The sequence below is a fragment of the Pipra filicauda genome, unplaced genomic scaffold (assembly GCF_003945595.2).
Source record: "Pipra filicauda isolate LSUMZ 115617 unplaced genomic scaffold, ASM394559v2 scaffold411_size619879_pilon, whole genome shotgun sequence".
Lineage (NCBI taxonomy): Eukaryota > Metazoa > Chordata > Aves > Passeriformes > Pipridae > Pipra > Pipra filicauda.
This window is the reverse complement of record NW_024104545.1, coordinates 575,428-599,565: the sequence shown is the minus strand read 5'-3', so window position 1 is coordinate 599,565 and position 24,138 is coordinate 575,428. Positions and strand designations below refer to the sequence as shown.

Sequence of the window (24,138 nt, the reverse complement as noted above, 5' to 3'; positions counted from 1 at the left end):
GAAGTGCGATCGTTTTGCAACGCAATGTACCCCCTCCCCACCCCGGGGCCCCTGTCCGGAGGAGGGGGTCCCGGGGAGGGGGCCGGGATGGACCCCGTCCGGAGGAGGGGACCCAGGGGAGAAGGGGGGGGGGGTTGGAGGGGGGGGAAGGCCCCCCCTCCGCCCCCCCCCCCCCCTCCCCGGGCCCCTCCCCCGGAGGGGGCCCATCCCACCCCCCTCCCCAGGACCCCCTCCTCCGGAGGGGGCCCCCCCCCCCCCCCCCCCCCCGGGCCCCCTCCTCCGGAGGGGACCCTCATCCCCTCCCCACCCGCCTCCCCCCGACCCCAAGACGCGGCCCAAACGGCCCCTGGGTTTGGTCCCAGAAACAGACCTCTCGATCTGTTTCTGAGACCAAACTCGCAGGACTTGCCCCCAGCCCCAACCCGCCCACTTGGAGCCCCAAGTGTGATGTCGGGACAGGCCGGAGCCCCGGCGGTGTCGGGCGGTGCTTGTGAACTGCAGGGGGGACCCGCCGAGCGGGCCCGACCCCGTGTGGGGACTGTAGCGAGGGGCGCCGGGTCTGGCCCTGGCGGCTTTATTAAAGCGGCGCCCCGAACCCCGCGGCTGCGGGAGAAAAGAGGGAGCGGGGTACGGGAAGACAGAGGGTATAGGGGAAAGAGGGGGAGAGAAGAGGAAAAAGGCAGGGAAAGGCCGGGTGAAGAAGGACAGGTGGGGTGGAGGAAGGAAGAGTAGAGGGGTAAGGGTCGGGGTGTGTAGGGGAACAGGAGTAGAGGGAGGTTGGGTTAGGGGGAAGGGAGGGTGAAGGGGTAGCGGTGGCATAGATGAGGGGTTCGTGTTGGGTAGCGGGAGGGACAAGGCAGGAAGGAAGGGCAGAAAGGTGCGTGTTGGGATACGTGAGGGCAGGCAGAGGGCAGTAGGGGTAGGCGGGGGGAATGGGGAGGGCAGGTAGGGTGGAGGAAGGAGGGAGACGAAGGAGGGTAGGGGTGGGTCGGGGGCCGGAGGCGGGCAGGGAGGGGGGCAGGGGTAGAGCGGGTTTGGGGGGGAGGGAGGGGAGGGGGCCGGAGGCGGGCAGGGAGGGGGGCAGGGGTAGAGCGGGTTTGGGGGGGAGGGAGGGGAGGGCTAGGGGGAGGAGAGGGAGGGGGGGGGGTTTGTGGGGGGGGTGGGAGTAGGGGGTGGGGGAGGGGAGGAAGGGAGGGGAAGAAATGAGAGGTATAGAGGAATATAGAGGAATAGACGTGGGAGGCCGAAGCCCCCGCGTCTCACCTGGGCCCCCCGGGGGAGCCAGCCCCGAACGAGCGACCCCGACCGCGCACTGACCGGGCAAATGGCGCCGTAGGCGATTTCCGGCGCTTAAATACTCTTGGTGCCGCCCCGCGCAGCCGCCCTGGGTTCCCGCGCACCTGTGCGGCCCCGCCCCGCTCACCTGTGCGCCCCCGCCCCCTTGGGTCCCGCCCTGCGCAGGCGCTCTGTGGCCCCGCGCACCTGCCCTGGCCCCGCCCCTCGCCCACCAGTGCCGGCCCCGCCTCCTCGGCCCCGCCCCTCCCGCGTCCCGTACTTCCCGGCAGAGCCGCGCCCGCCCCAGTCTGGGTCGCACGTGCTGCTCCAGGAGGCGCGGAAGCACCAGTGCTCGGAGCCGGAGCCCCGGCCCGGGGCTGATGCTGGTGCTGTGCAGAGCCCGGGAACGGTGAGGATCGGCCGCGGTTGGCGCCGCAACTGCGCACGGGGCCGGGTCTCTGGGGCTATGGAGCCGGCAGGGGGGATCCACCCGGTGCCGCAGTTCCCTGCGGGTACCAGGGCTCTGTCCTGCCCCGTGGAGCTGGTGCCTCGGCTCCGAGGTTTCCTGAGCTCCCGGCGCCCCGAGCCCTGGCCTGGCCCCCAGAACCCCGCACCAGTGTCACCCTCCCAGTCTCGCCACCGCGGGCAGGGGGAGCCCCGCTAAGTCCGCCGGTCCCTCTCCTCTCCTGTCCAGGGCTCCGGCCACGGGACCCGCCGCGGCTCTGCCGGTCCCGGGGGCGCTGAATGGGCGCGGCGGCTCCGCGCAGGTACCGAATAAAGGCTGGAAGTCACCGGCCGTGCTGGGGCTGCCCCGGCGCTGTCCACCCGGTCCTGCAGTCGCCTGCACTGGGGTCCCAGCCCCTGAGCGGCCCCAGCCGGGGAACAGCCTGGGAATGGTCATCTCGGCGCCTCCCGAACCGCCTCGTGCCCCCGGGACCACCTTGGAGGGAGCCTGCCCGTCTCAGGAACAGCGGTGGGGGCTCCACGGCCTGAAGCAGCGATGGGGACTTGTTTGGATCCTCCACGCACCGGCCACGTAAGCCTCACAACGCTGTGGCTGGGCTGCAGAACCCAACAAGGTAAGGCTTGACCTGCGTTCTGGGCCCTGAACCTGCCCTGATGAGCTGAGGGGGGCCAAACCCTGACAGTGCCAGGCCACGGCTCTGTGTTCCAAGCACACACAGGGTTTGGATTCTGTTCCTGAGCCCCCAAAATGCAGGATTTGGGCTCTCTGTTCAAGTACTTAAACTGCTTGGATGAGCCTTGTTTTGCACTCCCAAAACACAGACCTGAAGTCACTTTCACAGCCTTAGCATTGGCCCAGTGGGACTGGTTCCAAGTGCCAGCAACACAGAACTTTATCCCTGAGGCCCCCAAACCCTCGCCTCCACCGAAAAACCACTGGATTTAGTCTCCATTTCTGAGCCCCAAAAATGCCTGATTTATTAGTCCCAGTTTCATAAGGTCGTGGAATTGACTGTGGACATCGCTGCAGATGGTGACAGGGCAATGTACTTCTTGCACATTTGATTCTTTTCTAAGAATTTCCGTAACCTACCAAGAAAAATACATTTAGGATTAAAAGGTAAGAAGCTCCTCTATAAGCAGGTGCAAATATTATTCCACTGTTTTCCCACTGTTTCACTCTAGTGGCTCAAGCTGATCACTGGAAAAAGTTTGAGTAAGCACAGGTAAGGTATGTTTTGGAAATCCCTCTGCACAGGAATGAGCAGGTTTGCTGCGGTGGGGCTGGGTCATTAGATCTCACTGTACCACAGGCACCAACAAATTCCAAGTAGTAACTAAACACTTCCCACCCCCATCCCCCAAAACAAAGCCATGCGACACGGCCTATCTGCATTATGTATTTATCCCAATAATGAAGTATCCTATTATCCAAATACCAGGTTTGTTGTGGTGCCTCCAGCTCGCCGACTGATGCCCATCAGCGCTCCAGGCACACCGGGGGCACAGGGAACACCCCCGGGTTGGCTCGGTCTGATCCCAGCAAAAGGGAGGGAAGATCACCAGCGCTGAGCAGTCACCAGCAGGTGATGATCCAGGCATTCCTTGCCATGTCCCTTAGCTCAGGATAAGGTAGCTCCCACCTGCTGCTGCCAGGAAGAAACCACTTCCCAAGGACATCCCCAGTGGGCTCCCCAAGGATGACTGCGTTCCCATTCCAATGCCAGCTGCCCTGCTCTTTTCAGGTAAGAATATATTTGGAAAGAAGTCAAGGGCTTGGGCAGCATCCAGTGCATGGAATGCTACCTGATCCCGTAAGTCACATCCTGCCCCTGGGCTCCATGTCGTGGGGTTTCTCCTCAGGCACAGTGGGCTTTGCAAAAAGGAGGAAGATGTGAGTGCCCGAGGGCAGCCTGGCACTGTTTTGAGCAGAACCACACGGGCAGCTGGCAGGGCTGGTAGTGAGGGGGAGAACTCGCTCTGTGTTCCTGGAGCAGTATTAAGAGACTGGCCATAAGCATTTAATATTCATTTTAGGTTTAAAAACAACTCCCATCAACTGATACCAATATGCATTATGCAAAATAGCCACAATATCTGCAGGCTTCAAAACAAAGATAAACAATGTTGTTTTCCTTTACTTCTTTTATGCAATTATATATAAGTAAGATTAATAATGCTTGATGACATTTTCTTCCTTAAATCTCTAGGCCAGTATTATGCCTTAACTAGATTTCAAAAGCAGAAAGAGATGAAAGTGATAAATTAGAACCGATGCCCGATCTTTGCATATTCAGCTTTCCATTACAGAAATCCCTGAATTGATCCACGTGGTCTTCTGCTTGTATTATCTTCTATTTTGCCTCACTCTAATCTCATTATGACACCCTAAATCTACCCCGTTCTGCCTTTTGTGCTGGAGACTGCTGTCATCTCTTCTCCTGACATTAGCATGGGACATGTTTTTATGAAACAGATAATGGCAAACCAAATTGCATTTTGCTCCTTCTGCAGTAAATAGCATAACTTGGGAAGCTGAAACAAGGTGGTACAACTCATGAGTAGTAGCTTTCAACGTGATGAATACCAAATCAGAGGTAAGTTGTGGCTCCAGACTTGTGAGTTTTCAGAATTCATGGTCAGTAAATGGCTGTGTCCTTAAAGAAGATTTATCTTGTCAGGTCAGTCCTCCTATTTTTGTGAGCCACAATTATAGCTAGTGAGGGGCAACAAAGTAGACCACGTGTTTGGGGTGCTTTCTTAGATCCTCATTTCTGTGGAGTCTGACTACTTTTGTTAAGGGGAAGTCACATTACAGCAGGGAAAAGAGAAAAACAAAAAAATCTCTTTGCCCATGTAAAGAGCAATTGATTATTAAATATTTTTGCAATTTCCAGAGCTTCCTCCATCCATAAGTGTTGGATAACCATTGCATTAGATACTTTGAGTAATCTTAGCACGGTCCCACCTAACCATCCCCAGAAGTTGTAAAAGCCCCTGAATTTCCCCAGTGTGCAGGCTTATCCTGGCCAATTGCTTATCTAAGGAACTGACTGCTAATTGCTTTGGTCTTTATCAGATCTAAACAGGGAGCTGCTCTTTTTCAAGTCTTCACCTGTAGAAAACATATTGTTGTAAAATGTCACCAAAACAGAAATTACTGCTTAAGCTTTCTTTGCCCTTTCTTAGCACACAAGGGAAGAGCACACTATGGGGGTTAAAGTGCCTTATTCCTGCCTTTTGCGGCTCTTGGATCAACCTATGTGTTCATTTAGATCTTCCTGATAACTTTTGATCTTTTTTTAGTGGAATCAGAGCCAAGTGAAATTCTAGTAAAGCAGAGGTGAGCCAAACCCCAGCTGTCTGTATGATCTTTGACTGTGCACCTCACTGGGAATTGCCTATTCCCTGTTCCATCTGATATGAGATCAGATGGGATTCAAAGGATATTTAAAGGTTGGTGAAACACTTTAGACAGATTGCCCAGGCAATCATTCAACATGTGCAAGGCAAGAACTGTAAGATATGCTTAGAAAGATGCTGACCTAAGCAGAGATGGAAGGAGAGGAGAAAAAGGCTGGTTTTCGTCCTGCTTTCTAGGTGCCAATGATGCAAAGCCTGCAGCCATGGAGCCTGTTGTAATCCCTGTCCGTAGGCAAAACTTAGGGGAAGCTGTGCTCCCATTACACACAGAATCTCATGGCTGTCACATCTTTAGTAAAAGCCATGGGATAATATCCCAGAGACTCAGTTGTAGCCTTGCTGTGACTCAGATGTGCCAGTTTCTAATTAGCCAGCAGCACTGGGATGTACTTTTAGGGCCGAAGACTTCCCTCAATACGTAATGTAAGCCAGCTGAGCACCTGCTCAGAGCCTTTTGAAGTCAAATGAAAGACTAATTGTGACTGATTTTGATTAGGAGTCTGCTCTTGCGTGGCTGTGTAGCTGTAGCTGACTCATGCTGCACTGAGGAATAGGTCCTCTGTGCAAACCTTTAGTATGAGCTTTAATATTTCATATTTATTTTACATCTGCAGTGTTGATAACTGAAATGTGTTCAGAGCAATGCAGATTTTAAGGTAAGTGATGTTCCAGCCTGGCTGCTGGCTTTGTTAGACGGATTATCTCCATCTTTAAGTAATTACTTTCACCTGAACCGTGACAGTTATCAGGAATAATGACCTGGAAGATCTGAGAATAGAAACATTGTTTGGACACTATTTCACCAGGCACTGCAATAACCTGATCTCACAAGAACAAACAGTTGTGATTTAAGTGAGGATTTTTAGTCTGACAGGAACAGGCTGAATGAATCACTACATCCTGTGACCCCTCCAGGGGGAGGGGTGGGGACACTTCCCCCAGCTCCATTAGCTCACCTAACCTAAGGTGCTACTCCTGTCAGCTCCAACAGGATTCTGGTTTGGCCCAAAAACCTTTCAAATAGTCCAGGAGGAGGACAGATAAGCTCAGGGGTAAACAAAGGTCTCTTGGAAGACAAAGTATGTATTTCATTACGACAAGGCAAATTAAATCATCTTTTTATCTTCATGGTTTATGTTTTCTTTTGCTTGCTTGGATTTCTGCTCTTTGACTTTTGCCAGTCTTGGCACATTTAACTTTCCATAATTTCATCCTCTGCCTTTTCCAGGCTGCCTCTGGTTCAGCTCACCTAACACTTGTTAGTTTTATCATGATCTTTTTTGCCTTAGATAGTGTCCCTTTCTGTTTGCCATCATTCCTAACCACTACATCAAGGTGAATTCCCACCTGTAAGCAAGCAGGGATTTCTTGCCCTGGCCAAGAGAAGCAATCACCTGTGCGTGCATTTGCAAGTGTCAGCTGATATTTGATAAACCTCTGTTTTCCCCGAGCTCACAGATCACTTGCAGTGCAACATTTGGGGAGCCGGAAGCCTGTCTTAATGATCGTTACTCATGCACATGGTTACTGGAAAATCATTCATGAATATTGAATCCAATTATTATGAACAGGTGCAACCAAGTAACTACATTTCATGCTCACTGAGATATCACAAACACTTAAATTTGATAAAGTTAATACACAAATATATCCTCTGGTACACAACAATAACTTCATGTACATTCATGAGAATGCAAATATAATGATCATGATTCTCAGTTTTGAGGTTGTGATCAAGATTCATTTTCAGTAATTTTAAACAATTATTTCACCTCACTGCTTAATTCTTTCTACAGCTGGGAATCCAATAAGGGGAGAACACAGTTTATTGTAACCCCTTTCCTGCTAAAAACTGAGGCTCATTTAGGTCCCCGAGAGAAAGCACAGACAGTGATTTGCTGCCCCTGCTCTGCTGGGATTGCACATTGCATTCACGAGGGAAAGATGTCTTTATGAAAATTGATCTAATTATTTTTATGCTTCATAGTTCCCACTAAAATTATTTTGACCAGAAATAAGACTGTTGAGCATCACTGAGCAGAAAAGGAAACATTCAGCAATCCTGATAACCTTGTAGAAATTGTTGTTGTTGCTGACCTGAGCCCTGGGGGTGAAAGTTATAATGGTAACAGCAGTAATAGGAATACTAATATTCTTCAGTAATATCAGAAAATGCTTCTTCCTGTTTTAGGGAAAATGCCTATAGTGAATCTCCAAGTTACAGCCTCAACACTCACTTGGTTTCTATAGATAATAATTCCTCATACCTTCCTCACAAGGCATCTTCATCAGTTTAATCTTCTACCTGTTGGGCACTGTTCCCCCTCATTATTTCAAAGGTGAGAGCGAGGAACTTTGCAATTGACCTTCACTGAGCTCCACTCACAATATCTCTCACTCCTTTCATTTCTTTGCCAGCAAGGAGAAAGATTAAAGAGAAAAAAAAGTGCATTATGATCTATGGAAGGCCAGAAAGTGGCCTGAAGAGACGTAGTTTGGATTAACTCTGGTTAAGTAAAACCAAAGTCAATTAGGATTTCCTCAAGAAAAAAAAAAATTAAAGGATGAGATTATTAAAGTTATTTAAATAGTCTTATTAAGGTCTGCTCCTCCTGCTCCTCAAGGTTTTAGCTTTGGCACTTCTCTGAGCAATGTGAAATGCAGACTGTGAGTAATTGTGATGGACTGCACTGAAGAGGAATTGGAGGATGATTTCATTCCCCCCTCCAAATCAACTGGAATTGACTTAGACAAGGACAGGAATTCACTTTAGACTGTCAATCCTGCCCAATTAGCAGGAGGGTGACTTGGATCATTTGCACTTCTAATACTTAGCGGGCACCTGCTGAAGAGCTGTTAGATCACACTAAGCTCACACCTTTGAAATTAAGCTTTGTGGGATTGCTTAGAAGATGCTCTTCCTTATTTTGCATTTGACTCTCTCTCCTAGGGAACATAACGCTGTGGCCCATATGTCACCTGCCCGTTGTCCTGGATGAGGCAGAGCAGAGGACTGACTCCCCACTGTGGTATTCACATTCCCACTGCTGGAATATTGCATGACATCACTCGAAAACTGGAGTAATATGGTGCTGAATGAAACTACTCAGACGTTGCTGCAGCTTTCAGCACAGCTCTTCTATCAGCATAGAGAAGCCAAGTCACAGATGGCTTTTACACTGCTATAATTAATAATCATGGTACCGTGTTAGTGTCATCTTAGCATAAAAATGAATCTATAAATTGCATTCAGCATTTTTAGAGCATCTACACTGACTGTTTTTTGCAACAGAAGGGTACTGTTCTGACAGTAAGTCTTTTTGAACTGCATTTGTAAAGAACAATTTCAATTTACTGTTTGTTTTCTTTAACATTATTTATGAAGAGGCATAGTTAATTTTTTCTGTACATCAGTTTTAGATTGAGCCTTTACAAAGTTAGATTACTTTTCTTATTTTGCAGCATGATGTGTTATATCACTCCTGAGCTGGCCTAAACTTTGAACAGCCTGATGCTCACAGCACTCCCAAGACCATTTTCTTTGTGGGCAGCCCAAAACCCATTAATTATTTAATGATTGGACCTGAGGATCTTAAGGGTCTTTTCCAACCTAAATGATTCTGTGATTCCATATTCCCAAACTCATTTGGCTATTGAGGAGCCCAGACAGACACATTGTATTATGTAAATCACAATTATTCCCCCCCCCCCCAGATAGGCTATTTCCTACTCAGTATAAAAGGAATGTGTTTTTCTACACAGAAGCTGTAATTTACCTGATGTCATTTGCCATCCTAAACCAGAGCAGTAAAATGCAGCCAACAAGAAGCAAAGAAAAACATGAAATGAGTCCTTCACTGGCCCCTGGCCCCTAAGAGATGCCTGGAGAGTTTAAGGCTACAACCACCTTATTGTGAGGACTGGCCTGGTCTCTCTCAGGCTACAGCCCCCTTTTTGGGGGCGAGCTTACTGGGTCATAGCAGAAAATTCTCTTTAGTGAGTACTGATTCCCCCCTCCCCCCCTTTCCATGAGCATCTGATGGATTGGTTTTGGAATTCATGGGAGCTTCCTGCATCAGCAGCAGCCTGTGGTGCTGCGTTCAGTGGGTTAAGTACCTCTCATTTTTCAAACTGTCACGTGATAATTTCATCTGGTGACCCCAAGTTCTGGAACTGTGGGAATCAGGGCACCATTGTTCCTAGAGATGTTCCCCGTCAAGAGCTGTGGGCCATTTAGTTTTCCTGTTCCTTATCCCAGTCAACCTTATTCTCAGTCTTTTTATCCATATTAGTTTTATATGCCAAACTCACCAGCTAAACCTGCAGTGCCGCTGTGGACATACATGTAATATACTGAGTTTGTTCAGGGTTTTTTCAAAGTATCTTAAAATTTCTTTCTCTGTTATTCAGCTCCAAAAACACATATTACGAAAACACAATGTACTTTTTCTGGAGCTCTTTTGACAATAAGGTCCTTTCAAAACTGTTCTGTCTGGAGGGCACCTTTGCAGATTTAGTTATGCGCTCGAGTTCATTGACAGAGTAATCCTAAGTGACTGGGAAAACTTGGCATCTGCCTGGATCCACCAATATTTTTCAGATATGACATCGATCAGTTTTACAGCCTGTTATGGCGGAAGCTTAAGCTGAGCTTTTCACAGACTCAGAAATGCTCCTGGTGAATATCCCCAATCACTTTTCAGGAGCATCCTATCAAGTTGGGTTGATAAAGATGAGATTAACCTATTATGGATGTCATTTTTCTCAAACACCGATATTCTCATTTGTCACTTGTCCCTGGCAAGAAGCAGGTTTGACCTTTAAGGCAGGAATATATAAGATGATGTCAAAATGAATCAGAAACTGAAATAAAATAGAGGTGATACAGCATTTCCAAGACTGCAAGAGTGAGAGTTCACTCCCTATGCCCCCCCCAAAGACCCTATTCTAGAAACAGCAGTGCCAAACACCAACAAGTGCCTGCTTTACTTAAATATATTTTGGTGAATTTTAATGTGCTTGCAAGGAAAGGGTGAACAATAAGACAATGACTGGTGCAGACAAAGCTCTCGCCACTGGCAGAGTGGCCTGACCTTCTGCAGTTTTGTCACTTTAACCTTGGAAGATTTTGGCTTTGGGACTGCAGATTGCTGTGTGCCTTGTTTAGTGAGTTTGTAAAGTAAGTTAAATGAGCTGACATGGAAGAACTCTGCTTGCTATGGATATTACTGAGTTAAATACACCCTCAGGTTTCTGTGGATATAATCTGTTTCTCCTTGAATTGAAAGATTGAACTCTTTTTTTATACAGCGCTCACTATTACCTCATTATGTGGTACTTGGTAAGTGCATGGTTTTGAAAATTGTCTTACAGAATACTTCTAGAAAAGAATCTATGAGAGATTGAAATACTAGTGTTGAGCTTTTATTTCATGACATCACCCATCATGATTGAACGGATCGTGGCTTTGTCTTTCTGAGTAATTGCACCCATCTTCCAAATTTGCTGAATGATCATTTACTGTTTCCTACTTCGGATGATCAAGCCTTATATCAATAAAGCTCATACAGAACTGGTTCAGAATCACACTGAAATTCAATGACAAATCTGAAAATTGAAGGCTTGTCTCACAAGCACCAATCACACACCTCCTCATCCACCCAAACCGTGCCCCAAAGACAATCCTCTGCCCAGGAATAAAATATGAGCCCCAGTCCTGGAGAAAGTCAGCCCTCAGCTCAGGCCTAGCTATGAATTCCTGTAACACAAAAAACACGAGGTTTGTTTTTCACCTATACCCAAATTCATATCTCTGGTGAAGGCCTGAGCTGCTGACAAATAATTCCAACAAATCAGCAATTTCTGCCACTGGTTATGCTTCTTGGTGAGTGTTGTGCCACAAAAGTCCATAATCCTTCCCCATGTCTCTGCCTGCCACCCCTGCTCTGGGCTGTGCCCAGCACAGGAGATGTGGGATGGAGTTTTCTGAGCAGGAAATGTCCATCAAACAGAGGAGGTACCTCCACCCTCAGTGTATCACAGCAGTGAGATGAAGATCATCACTGCAGCAATATGGCATTTATTTAGAGACAGGTAACCTTTGCCCCTTCAAACTGCTTCAGTCACATCACCACTCAAAATCTGGCACCAGAGTTCTCAACAGCTGGAAGAATAACCTGCCCATTTCCTATTTACTTGGGTTCCTCCCACACTGCAACAGCAGCGTCCTAGGCCCCTGCTTTTTAATTCTGTGATAACTGCAGCTTTTTCAAAATCCAAATCTGAATCTAGAGAACATTTGTGGGAAGTAGTAGCACCAAACGAAAGTATTGACAGAGCAGCCACTGGATTTAAGAGGAAAATTATTATAACGTGAAGGAAAAACTTGCATCAAGGTTTTTTTAAAGACAAACATCTCAAAGCTTCATCCTTTAAAGTTCTGCCCTCATTTGTACGAGTTCTGTGAATGCTGCAGCCGTTGTGTACAAGCACATCCCTTCCCGGAGCCTGCTAGGGAAGCTCCATGAAATATGTGCTGTCACTGGAGCAGGAGCCCTGGCTGCCAGGCTGCCAGTCGGTGGGGTGGGATGGCTGCCAGCCCATCTGCCCACACCTGTCCCTGGAGGGCTCCGTGGCCCAGCCCTGCCTCCCACCTCAAAGGTCTCCTGCGACCAGGCGGGCACGGGGCCAGCACCTGATGTCACCCTTCCCCCTAAGGACGTGATGCCTGGAAAGGGAAGAGCACAGCAAGTCAGGTTCATGCTGCAGGATTTCAGGATGCAGAGCAAGGACTTGTGTTCACACTCATTCACACTTTGTGACTGTGTACACACTCAGTTGGCAGCGTGCCAAGAGCAGCACCCCTCTCCTCCCTTCCAGTGCCTGGGACTTTATCCACGCTGTGTTTTCCTACCACTCTCTGTGTTTTGCTACCAGTGCCTGCCCAGCCTCGCCCAGTACAAAACCAGCCAGAGTTTGATCATGATTATAAATTTATAAGCTAAAGCATAATCTACTCTGGTAAAATGTAAGACCTAAAGTCATCACACTCCTCTCTGTTTACCTCTTCATTACTCAGTCAAAAAAGAGAAGTATTTATGATTGCAGCTTTCAAAGTAAGTTTCCTTCTTCAAGTTGTTTCTTCAGATTTCCCACAAAAATCCCTCAACATAATAAATAATTCTAATTAGCTTACTAGCAAAGGATTTAGCCTTTTCCTAATAAATCCAAATAGTTTCAGTAGAACAAGTTCACAATCATTTTTCTTTTCTATCCCTTGCTTCAAGACTTGCCTCTTCACTTTTTTATACTCAATGCTATATTTCAGATTTTTAAGCTGAAGAAAAATCCTTCTCTCTGAAGATTTTCTCATCAAGTGAGCCATATATATTTTTTAATAGGAATATCAAACCCAGCCTGACGGAACAAACACCCTAAGACATCTTCTGGACATGAATGTCTCTTTGAAAATATTAAAGCTCTAAAGGCTGAATTGTTTGCAGGTTTAACTGAACTGAAAGAATAAGAGACATTGCAATAAGACAAAAATGACAACTCAGGTCTGCAGCATACAATCAATATTATAGGATTTCTTCAGCAGCCCATGCCCTGTTCGCCAATTTAACACATAAAATATGTACACTTTAAAAATGGTTCCTGAAACGTTGCCCTTCAATCTATTAACAAAAGTTGACTGAGTAGGTACTTGAGAAAATCCTAATGCTAAGAAACATTTCGATCTTAGCATTTACTTTTGAATGGGGGCTTATTTTTTTAGATTTTGAAACTTTTAGTTAGCTAGTGCGGTGGAATCTGGCCTTTAATAGATACTTTTAACTTTAATGTAGTGTAATGGTACGAGTGGACCTTTGTTTCCAACTGCTTGTGCTTGTTTCTGTTGACCCTATATTGACCCCAAATAAATACGGTGCTAGGTTTACATATAAATTAGGGTGGTATAAAGATAACTATTATTTCTTCAGAAAGAGTCCCCTACAACAACATAAAATTTCTTCTCAAGCCAAGGAAAGTTTATTTCACCTCTGGTAATTTTATTGTGGGTGTGCTAGGTGGAAATACAGAACTGTGAAAAGGCTCATTTTAGCAGGGATAACAACTCACCAAAGTTATTCTGAGGAATGGGGTGGAATGAATCATATTCATACGTGTGTGTGCTGGATGGCAAAAATCAATGCTTTCTCTTAGCAAAGACACTCTCGGGGATAGAGAAATCAGAGCTGCGAAAAACCCAACAAATTTTGCCTGACAGATTTTCCAGGCAAACTACACCGCTGGTGCAGTGGGAGTGCGCTGGGGATGTCAGGCCCTGCATGGAAGGAGCAGCCTGTTTCACTGTGGCTCCTTTGGGATCCCTGGTATTGCCCAGAACCCACTGCACTCCCCCCCCCCGCGATGCACCGCCCAGGCTGGGAAGCAGTGGAGATGTTGGGATGGCAGGGAGCAGGAGTCCAGAGGGGGATGCAGGACGGGTGCTGCAGGAACAGGCAGGCACTATCACACGCAAACCCGAAAATGGGGACAAAAATAAGAGAAGCAGATTTGAAGGGAAAGAAAAACGAAGCACGGTGTTCCAAGATGAACAAACCCCACTCGCTGGTGTCCCCATCCTATTAAGATCTATCCCTGTGGCCCAGTTCAGCACTGTTCCCTATTTGATGCCAGTGCTGTTGCAGGCATTCCCTGGAGGCTCACCACCATTAAGCCGGTGTAATGGTGTCCAGGCTGAGGAAGTCCAATTATTGGTGGTGTTTAATGGGCCCCTTTTAAAACATCCCCACCTCACGGAGTCCAACAATACCCTGTTAAACAATAATCATGGCCAGAATGGTGTATATTCCTGCAGGCCTCAGACACAAAACCCGCCCGTTTTGTCTGCATCTCCAGCCTTCAATGGCCCTGAGAGAAGAGGGAGAATTGGTATTTCTGTCCGGGAAATGCTCTCTCCTGGGAAGGAGAAAGGCAGCCTTTTCTTGCCCACCATTACCAACAATTATAGCCCTGCCTCTTTGTTTGTCAGCACTAATAATATGGCTCAGGAGAGAGCAGAACAGATGATGAAAGGTGCTCCACTAGCGTGGTGCTGACAGCTACTGAACTACCTTTGGTCCTTGTTAGGAGAAATTATGTGATCTAAATGTCAGTGCCTAATGCAACCCCATCGGAATGCACAGGACTGGAGCACATACAGCAAAAATAAGGGAAAATTGCTGCAGCCTGATGGTTGCTGGCTAATACCAGCAGTAAGAAAAGAACTACATGGAATTGAAAAATTACATATTTAACAAGTAGATGGATGGTAATAATTACTTTAGGCCAATACTGAATCCTGTCTGGGGCCATTAATTACGAGTCAGTCTGCTGATCTGAGTGGGAGTGAGGTGTTTACAAACCATTGCCATGACAAAAGGATCCCTCCCATCAGCAGCTTGTTGAGGTGCCCTCGTAGGGTATTTGCACAGAAAATACACTGCAGAGCAAGGCTGAAAGCAGCAGGTAACCACCCAGCTTTTATCCAGTGAGCCTCTTCTATTTTCTGTGCTGTGCACCAGGAAGCAATACTGCTTTATGTAGAAAGGAAGAAAAGAAGCAACCTAAGGAGCGGGAGTTGCTCTAAACACAAGAAAGTCCACACTTCCAAAGGCAAACTTGCCTTGTTTTCCCTCTTGAAAATAAAAGGGCAAGTCTCTGTTTGCTTCATCCTCATCAGAAAAGCTAACCCTTGTTCTGCTAAACAGGATCAAGCCAGTATTGATTCTACTCTGAGAATAACGTAGCTGAAAATTAGATGGTTTACACACACACCAAAACAAGTAGCGATAATGAAGTTGGAATAGCAAAGCTGAGCCTTAAGCTAGGCTTGATTCATACCATGAAATCATCAGGTTTTATGAGCTCAGGAGGGCTGCACCTCTTCATTATCTGGATGGAAGACTTCACAAAAAGCCTCAGGAGCTGAAGGAACAATGGAGGTACTTCAGCTCAAGATCAATAAACTGTCGTGCTGTTCAGTGCCTGGGTGCATTTTGTTGCCAGAGATCAGCTTGGAAGGGCTCAAACACTGCCACTGCCAGCCCCGCAGCAAGAGCATCCTGCATCCCACCAATGCTCAGCCTACTTTGTAAAGAAGATTCTAGAATTAAAGGACAAGATGAGGACAGTGACCAAATGCCTGGGGCTGTGCCTGCCCACACTTTGTCACACCGAGCTCTGGCTCATGTCAAGACCAGAAGGTCACTGCTCGAAGGGATGGCAGCGGTAGCAGCCCTGTCTGTGGCTGTGTCCCTCTGCTACTCAGATACTGGTACCATTTTTATTTGATGCCTCCTAGGTTCATGTAACAAAAGGCAGACAAAAACTAGGCCTGGTTACATTTCTATGGCAGAGCTGTAGAAGCCCCTCTCCCCCCTCCACTCCTATATGTATCTCCCATATATCCCTTTTTCCAGACTTAAATATCTTAGCCTATTTACACTGAAGTTTACCACACTTTTGGCTACCCTGTCACACCTATCTATACCTTCTTTCCTCAAAATGGTAAAGCTGTAACACTACAGCTATACACAGAACTCATTATATCATTTATCAGCACCAGTTTTGTCTGCTGTTTTCTCACTCTTCCTGCCCTTCAAGCAGGTGAGGAGAGTTCAAGTGGTTTAAATGATCACGTACGTGTCTCCAAAATACTTATTGCTGCTGAAGTCTAAAAACATGCATTTTAGATGAGACCCCACATTACACTTCTTTCTCCTTACTAGAGGAATCATTAGAAAGCCAATTGAGGAGTGAACTTCCATCATTTATAACTTTTTTTATGTAAAGCCAAGGTGCTGGATTGCAGTGAAGTACCTGAGCGCTCACTGCAGCACTAATGCTGTTTATCTGCTCTGTGCAGGCTGTGCTGTGCTCAAGGTGACTCTCAGAGATACCTGTGTGCATAAATACCACACTAACCACATCCCCCAAGATGTACATAATGCATTACTTAGTCAAAGCAGCAGCGTGAGGCAATGCATCACACAAGTTACTGACACCCAGAGGGGCTCGGGGCTCTCACCAGCACTGAGTGCTTAACTGGAGTTTGCTCCTGCCTCTCTTATTCCAGCTTTCCTGGTTCTTTTTGCCAGTACCGTGTGGTGACCAGCAATCCCCCAGCATTTGCAAAAAAAAAAAAAGTCCTTTACTGTGTTGCTAAGTGCAGCTTGACACCACTCAGTGACCCTGTTAGAAAAGCTCAATCTTTGAAAATATATCCCTCAGTAATGTTGTAGACAAATCATAGTGAATATAAGCAGCTTTGAACTCTGAAGTCATCATAATCCACAGTCATAATTATGTGAAATGAATAAATGAAGCTGGATTAAGTGATGATCTCTGACCAGGTTCTAAAGAATGGCACTGGCTGCACCAACAGTTAGCAAAAGGAATTGGAAATGAGGCCAACTACTCAGGAAAAGACTGCTCATCTTCACTTATATTCCCTGTGGTTTTGTGCTATAGAGATTATTGTTATTTTTTCATCTACCAGCCTGCAGAGTGCCTCAAAACTGCATATGAATTTTCCATGGTGCAACTTGCTATCTATGCCTCACTCAGGGCTCCTCTGGACCCGCTGAGAGGCTGAGGAGGAGGGAGGAGGCCCAGGAGCTTCCTTCTGCTGAAGGAACCTGGAGGCTCAGGAGGGACTTTTAAATGGTGAATAAAGGGGGAAAAGGGACTTTGTCAGAGCACTTTAGTGGCACATGGCATTAAGGCATTGCTGTGGCTGGGGTCAGGTGTGAAAGGCCAGAGAGTTCTTCAGAAATCATAACATCATAATAAATAAATAAATAAATAAATAAATCAATAAATAAATCTCTCAGAAGCGCAGAAAGAGACAGACCTTAAACATGTGCTGTGGTTTAACCTCAGCCAGCTACTGAACCTCACACTCATTCATTCCCCCCAGTGGGATGGGGGAAAGAATCAAAGAGTAAAAGTGAGTGCACTGCTCAGCAATAACGAAAGCACCCCTGATTTATCAACAGTTTTCAGCACAAATCCAAGCCACAGCCCTATGCCAGCTACTTTGAAGAAAATGAACTCTTTCCTATCCAAAACCAGCCCACATATCAAAACCATCACATCTTCACCCAGAACAGCAGATTTGGTGTGCCCAAACTAAGTATTTTGATTTTATGTTGACTTACAGAAAAATATTGCCCAAGAAATCTTTGGCTTTACAAATATCCTTTCCCCCACCTCCTTTTGAAGGGAAATGTATCAGATGTGAATTTAGCTATAGATATTATACTCGTTAAGATTTTGGCTCCTACTACAGCTCTTACTGTAATGCTAACTTTAGCATAATACTTCAGCTTCAATAGATTTTTAAAATCTGGGAAGTCTTAACACAAATTTTACCATGAGGAGTGACTCCTAGATTATCTGTACACTGCAAATTCTCTCATCAGAAGTCAAATTGTCTGATGAAATGTGTATTCCTGAAATGTCCACGTGGAGTTGTAAGGGGGATTCAAATAAAATCACAGTGCAAGATACACTTAAATACACTGGAATAATTGTGTGCAAAGAGCAACAAAAAATGTCAGTGGAAAACTCCTACAAGTTATTTCAAGCATCAGAAACAGTGCCAGATCTCCATGATTTCCGTAGGAAGGCTCTGCACACATCACAGCAGGGTTTTTCATCTCTGGGTCACTGACTGCAGGGCACCAGGCTGCAGGTGAACTACAATCAGCAGTCTCAGTTCTCTGCCTCTTTTAGTTTCTTTTGTGTCTTTAAATCAGGAACACGGTGTCAAAAGCATCCCGTGTTTGACAAATACCTGGGGGGTGATGTGGTGTTGTTATTTTTCCTGTGTACTCAGCTAGCAGGCCGTAAAGCACACCCTGGTTTCTCTCCAGAAGCCAATCAGTTCTTCCTCGTGACCAAAGAAACAAAAAAATAAATTGAAACATTCCACAATCTTCGTCCCTTGATTTCTCACTTTTATCCACAACTTCTCCCTCTCATTTTCCAGCTTACGTAGTACGGATTCCAATCCTCTTCCAGAAAACGGGAATAAACTAGTAACAGCTATTTCAGAATAAACATTGATTGTCACAACTCTTTGAAGCCTGTTCTGTATTTCTGCCCTATTCTACAGGCAGTACCACCAACACCTGCACAATCCCTTGCAAACCTTCCAAGCTACTGTCTATCCTCACCAAGCAGTGTCACATTTAACTGCTGTGGTTCCACCACCTGAAGGGGAACAACAGTGTCTCTGGTGACACTGCAGACACATCTTGCCATTTCTGCCTGCATGGCCAAGCTGCAGAGGAATAATTCACCAAGGGTGACGTGCAGGATTTGTCCCACCCGCTGTCTTTTCTATTGTAAATGCCGAAGATGCATCAGTCTGGAGGCTGCTTTTCACTTTTCATTTCCCCAAAAAAGCACTTGCAAAGAAGATGAGGCAACTGTGAAAAACTGCCACTTGTTTCTGTTGGGGAGAGGACGCCCACCCTTCACAGGTACATCCCTGTCTGCTTCCACTCCCTGCTATAATGAGCCCTGTTCCTCCCAGTTTAGAGCACTGCCTGCAATGCCAGACTAAAGAGACGCCTTTCCCACTCTCCTCCCCAAAACAGATACAAGCTGGCACACATGGAAAAGTACACAGCAATGCCTCCTACTTGCCATTATTTAAATGCCACATCTTTATTTAAAAGAGAAAAAAACCCACCAACCTCATCCCCCCAGAAAGTTACATCAAGACACACTCTTATCCTTTCAAACACAGCAAAACTATGTACATTTTCTTCCGAGAAGTTTACGGCTGTTATTGTTGAAAATTACTTCCTGATTTTCCAGGTATTATGTCTACAAGGATTTATAGGGGAAGGAGGGGCTGCTCTCCCTCTTTTTTAGCCCATCTTTGTGCACTGTGCACAAGGCCACCTCACCCTGGAAAATGTCACTGCTGCTGCCCTCTTGCTAGAGCTGCTATTTTGGAACAAAAGCACTTTAGGATTGCCTTTGATCAAGATGCGGGGTCCTAAAGTTTGTCATAAGAAAATGCTGTCACTCAGTTTCGTACCTCAGATTTCAAATTGATGGCCTATTTAAGAAGATGACATGAACAGAGCGCCTCTCTTTTCTCCAAGCATGTAGTTAGATGCAATCACCGTTTGTGTTTCAGAGCTCTCAGGTTCTCTACCACTTCCCATCACTTTGTTAAATGTCATCCCTCACTACCTGTCAAGGCCTTTGCATTTTTTGAAAACCAGGAAAATTATTAGGGAGCCCTAAGAAGGTCTTCTGGACATAACTGTCAGTCTCTTTTTTCCTTTTAAATGCCAAGAGCTGTGTTAATTCGCTACATTTTCCATGTAGGTGGAAGTTGTTTTCTCAGCTACATCAGGCAAATCCCCAAACTTCCCTGAATTCCAGGGTAAAATATGTTAAAACTGCCTCAACACCATATATTACAAAGTTTAGAATATGGGGAGGTGAGAGTGTGAGACTTGTTGAAAAAAACATATATACTGAGATTTCCGTGAATCACAGCAGTGTAACTCTGAAGAGAAGTTATTTGAATTTTCCTGTTAGCTTTTAAGTCATTAAAAATCACTTAAATGAAATAAATAATTGAAGTTTAAGGCACTAATCACTCCAAAGATAGCGAAAGTTTGCCAGCTGGACAGACCTTCAAGAGAAACTGCAAGCACATGGCAATATCTTTCCTCATAATTTTGTTCCATTTTAACTGAAGACATTTCTTGGATCACAATTTAAAGGATGGAAACATCTAGAAAGATCTTTCATGCCGGAGAAAGGACTGGTTTGAGCCCTGCTGTGTGGACAGAGCTATGGACAAGATGCTGTTCTACCTACAGGGTTTCTGGAGGAACTGTCTTCTGTCTCCCTTGGAAGAAAGTTCTCCTACATGACATACTTAAACCATTGAAGGAAAGAAAGGACAAGACCTAAAAACACTTAGAGAATAATTTTCAGAACCTACTTCTGTCTTTGTAACTCACACAATATGAGTATTAATGAGAGTAAATGTATTTAAGCATTTTTGGCTGCAAATCAGTAACTCCTGGGTATAACCTATATAAGTAACTACCTTCCCATGGAAAACATCCAGCAGATTAAGGATACTCCTACACCTAATAAGCACCAGCAATATAATTATGTGCTTGATTTAGTAGCCATGCAAAAGTGCAGGTGGGAAAATTAGTGAACACACACTAACAAGGCCAGAAGAATCTGGGAAAAAATCCCCGTAGTTGCATTGTGGGTAAAAATAATGTTCCTTCAAAGAAAGTAGAATAAATTCTAAGGGATAATGTAGCAATATATTTTGCTCTGACATGCATCCCCTTGCCCTGATAACATGCACATATGGCTAAAAGAACAGAATTCACAATCCTTAGAAATTTATAAAGTGGAAACATTGATTGCACTAAAAAAATGTATTATAGTAATGACAGACTGCACCTGTATGATTTTATTAATTGATGTCTAATGTCCAACAGAATGTAGTTTTGAAACTGATAGATTGCTGGATTGTTATCTCCCTTAATTTCTTTTTAATAAATTAAAACCCACCAATCTGCTATAGACATCATTGTAGGTACAGGGAAGGCATTTGATTTATAATGTTTCTAAATAGATGGCACTGTGATGAATTACCACTGCACAAGATAAGTAGATTATTGGGTTGTGGGCTCTATTTTCTACTTTTTCACTTTTAAAGCTATGATTCCAAGAAAAAAATCCCTGTAGATGTCACTGATTTTACAAGAGAGACAATGTGTGGTGGTGCTGAAAATCATGGTTCTCTCTTTGAGGGCATGGGCAAAAAACCAGTATATTGGCCATCCACCGTGGAAAACCTGGAAGGAAACACTGCCAGGTACAAGGTACAGTCCTTAATCCAGGGCAATAGATTGTATTTATGGCAAGAGAGGGATTGGATTTTAAAATGAGGATGATGTAAGGAGATGAGGAAGAAGAGGGGATAAGGAGATCTGTGGTGCCAACATGCATTTTCAAAAACCCATTAAAATTTGTATGTATGTGCAAATGTGGGCGTGTTTTCATGTGTAGGTCTGAGTAGGCACATATTGGGAAAAAATAGGTGGAAAGGACCTTAACCATCAGCTTGGGTGGCTCATCTTTAGAAACCTCACCTATTCCCAAAGTTTGTGCCAGTATATTCAATAACAGAGATTTCAAAGCTCTCTTAAGCAGTCATTCCAGTGCCTGTGTGCACAAATATGTGCTAACATAAAGATGCCATCTTCAAGTTTGCTGGAAATAAGTACTTTAAATCTAGAACTTGTTATTCAAAATTGTTCTGTTAAAAGAGTAATAAATTAAAAAGACTGAATTCCTTTTTTCAAGCTGGCAGTATTCTTTTGAAATGAATTTTTGATATCCATAATGGCATGTTTTCCTATGGATTAATAAAACCATAGCTAAGGGGAACCATTACTATCAACATGAGTCCAGGGCCTCAGACAGCTAATTAATAGCAGATCACTCTTCTCTCGATTCCAGGTTTTTTTAAATGTGAAGATCTCCATAATTGAATGTCATGCAGAATATTATGCAAAGCATCGTGCTTTTTTCCAAGATCAGCAGGAGCTGAGTGCCATCGGAAAGGATGTGACAGTACAGAGTTTGAGGAGCTCTAATGTTTACTCATCGAAAGTCTACAAATGCAAATCACAGTAGGACTCAAAATGGAGCCCTGGGGGAATCCGAGAATAACTGAAGCCCAGCTGGAATGAAAAATCCTCTGGAGCAACAAATTCAATATGCCAGGGGAAAAAAAGTAGGTCTGAATAGAATAAAGTCTTGCAAGCAGACGGGCAAACACAGTAGCAAAAGTTGTGCTCAGAGATGAAAACCAAAATAAAAAAGGGTGTTACCATGATGGGAAGGGGGACCTGAAACACGTTAACCTAACTGCATTCTCACCAATTAAAACGAGGACACTTTCATCTTCAAAATCCTGTGTGTTAACAGATACCTCAGCATCCTGTTGTCCGTGTAGAACTACACTTTCTACGTGTCTTCTAATGAAATATGTGTAATATCCAATTACCAGTCAGTCTCCAATTAAAATACTATTTCCCAATAATATGATCCTGCTAACTGAATTTCCACACAAGCCCTTGGCATCCTACTTTGTGAGCAGTTCTGCCATCCATCAGTTATTGTGCTGTCAGGTCTGGGGCTGTGCTGAGCAGATGGCCATGGATGCCGCCTGAATTCCGACTGCTGGTTTCCATGCAAGCAGAGAAGATGGGAACGAACATTTCCATATGGAGCACAGTTAAAATGAACCCACAAGGTGTCACTATTGCTCCAGAGAAATTTAGCAGCCGGGGGATTTATCTGGGCATAAAGTAAGACTGAGAGTGGGGGATTGATTCCAATGGGGATGCATCAGCAGAAGGCCTGGTAACTGTTCTTCACTTTCCCAAATACTACACATGCCCACATCTTTAAAGAAAAAAAAACCAGCGTGGAGAAACAGCAGCAACACCTACCCAAATGTCATGAGCTCCTCCATCCTTCTGCCAGTTCCTCCCTGCTTGCTGTGCTGCTGCCTCTTGCAAAACCTCCATGTTGGATAACATTAGGCTGTGCCACTGCTCCAGCTGGGGAAGCTGCCAAAGTGAAGGCAGCTGGGCCCTGGAGCTTTCAGACCCCACCTTCAGCCTGGGTGAACCAGAAAGCAAAGCTAACAGCAAACGTAAATCTGCTGCTCGGCACAAAATGCAACAAGAACCAAGGCCTTCCTTGGGTCTGGCTGTTTTATCTCAGTGAAAGATTTATAGCAAAAATAAATATTTAAGTAAAACCAACCAGAATATATTTCAGAGCATGATTGGCTTTATTCAAGCCTACATAGTCCCAATTTTAACCAAAAAAAAAAATGGGGTTCATAGCATGCACCCTGTAGGGAAACACAGCCACTGCAAATATTCCAACACCTGCAGGAGCAAAGATTCAGACTAAACAGAAGCACATCCTCACAGTGTCTTCCCTAAACAGTTGTCTATGGATTAACTGTGCCAGTTCATTTTTCCCAAGCTGTAAATAAGGTTTTTATAAGAGAAAGGCGGCTCATCTGTGTGTTTGGTGGGATGCTTCTACTGAAACTTCTCACCACTGCTGCTGCAGGTGGATGGATGTCCAGATATGTCCATCAGCGCTGCACGTGTGGGATGAAAGGAGGAATAACTAAATGTACTTTAGGAACACTGAGTTACCCTTGGGATGATGAAGACAATCTTGAAAGCAAAAATAATTAATTTTCTTATTAATCCAGTCTCAGCAAAAGAAACCACATCTGTGCTGTTTTCCACCTCTCACCCTTCACTAGTCTTCAAGATAATGGCTTTGCTAGAAATAGAAATGCCAAGGTTTTTTGATCTCCAGCACCCCCATAGACCACTCACACTCTCTTTTGCTACGAAAGTGATTTCTCACTAGGGAACTGAGAAAGATTTCAACGAACACGAAATACAATGAGCAGAAACCTGTTTTCTCTCATCAGGCACTTTGTAACACTGGCTGCAAATCTGCTGTATCGGGATGGAGAATATGGCCTAAGTACCTACGTGTTAGAGGGTTTCCATATAAAGGGGTGTTGCTGCTGTGTGGGTGAAAGAATCAGACCTAGGTTTGATACAACCAGAAGCAAACACAACTTCTAGCCCTTTGCTGTCTTGAGTGAGACCTTCACAAAACTAATGCAAAGAATCACAGCCTGCAGAAAAATCGCTGGGTTTTAGGCCATGTGCTGCAAAGACACTCCTGGGTTTGCTGTAAGTCCCAAAATCACACCAAAACCACAGAATAAATGGATAATGCTATGTATGGTAGAGCACTTCTCAGTATGCCCAGTTAACTCGAACTCTTTTTTAATCTGGATGTATTAAAAACTCC

At 45.2% G+C, this 24,138-nt stretch overlaps 2 long non-coding RNA genes across 3 annotated transcripts in view; one reads left to right on the top strand and one right to left on the bottom strand.

Moving 5' to 3' along the window:
• Window positions 1–24,138, bottom strand: part of LOC113994120 — an 87,399-nt gene that overhangs the window by 15,876 nt on the left and 47,385 nt on the right. The gene's annotated exons all lie outside the window — the stretch shown is intronic.
• LOC120324069 lies at window positions 1,615–10,571 on the top strand. Of its 2 annotated transcripts, XR_005565070.1 has the most exons (3): window positions 1,615–2,354; window positions 3,183–3,485; window positions 8,114–10,571. It is a non-coding gene; the product is annotated as an uncharacterized LOC120324069 (long non-coding RNA). The 2 variants fall into 2 exon arrangements; XR_005565069.1 differs by having other exon boundaries at window positions 1,615–3,485.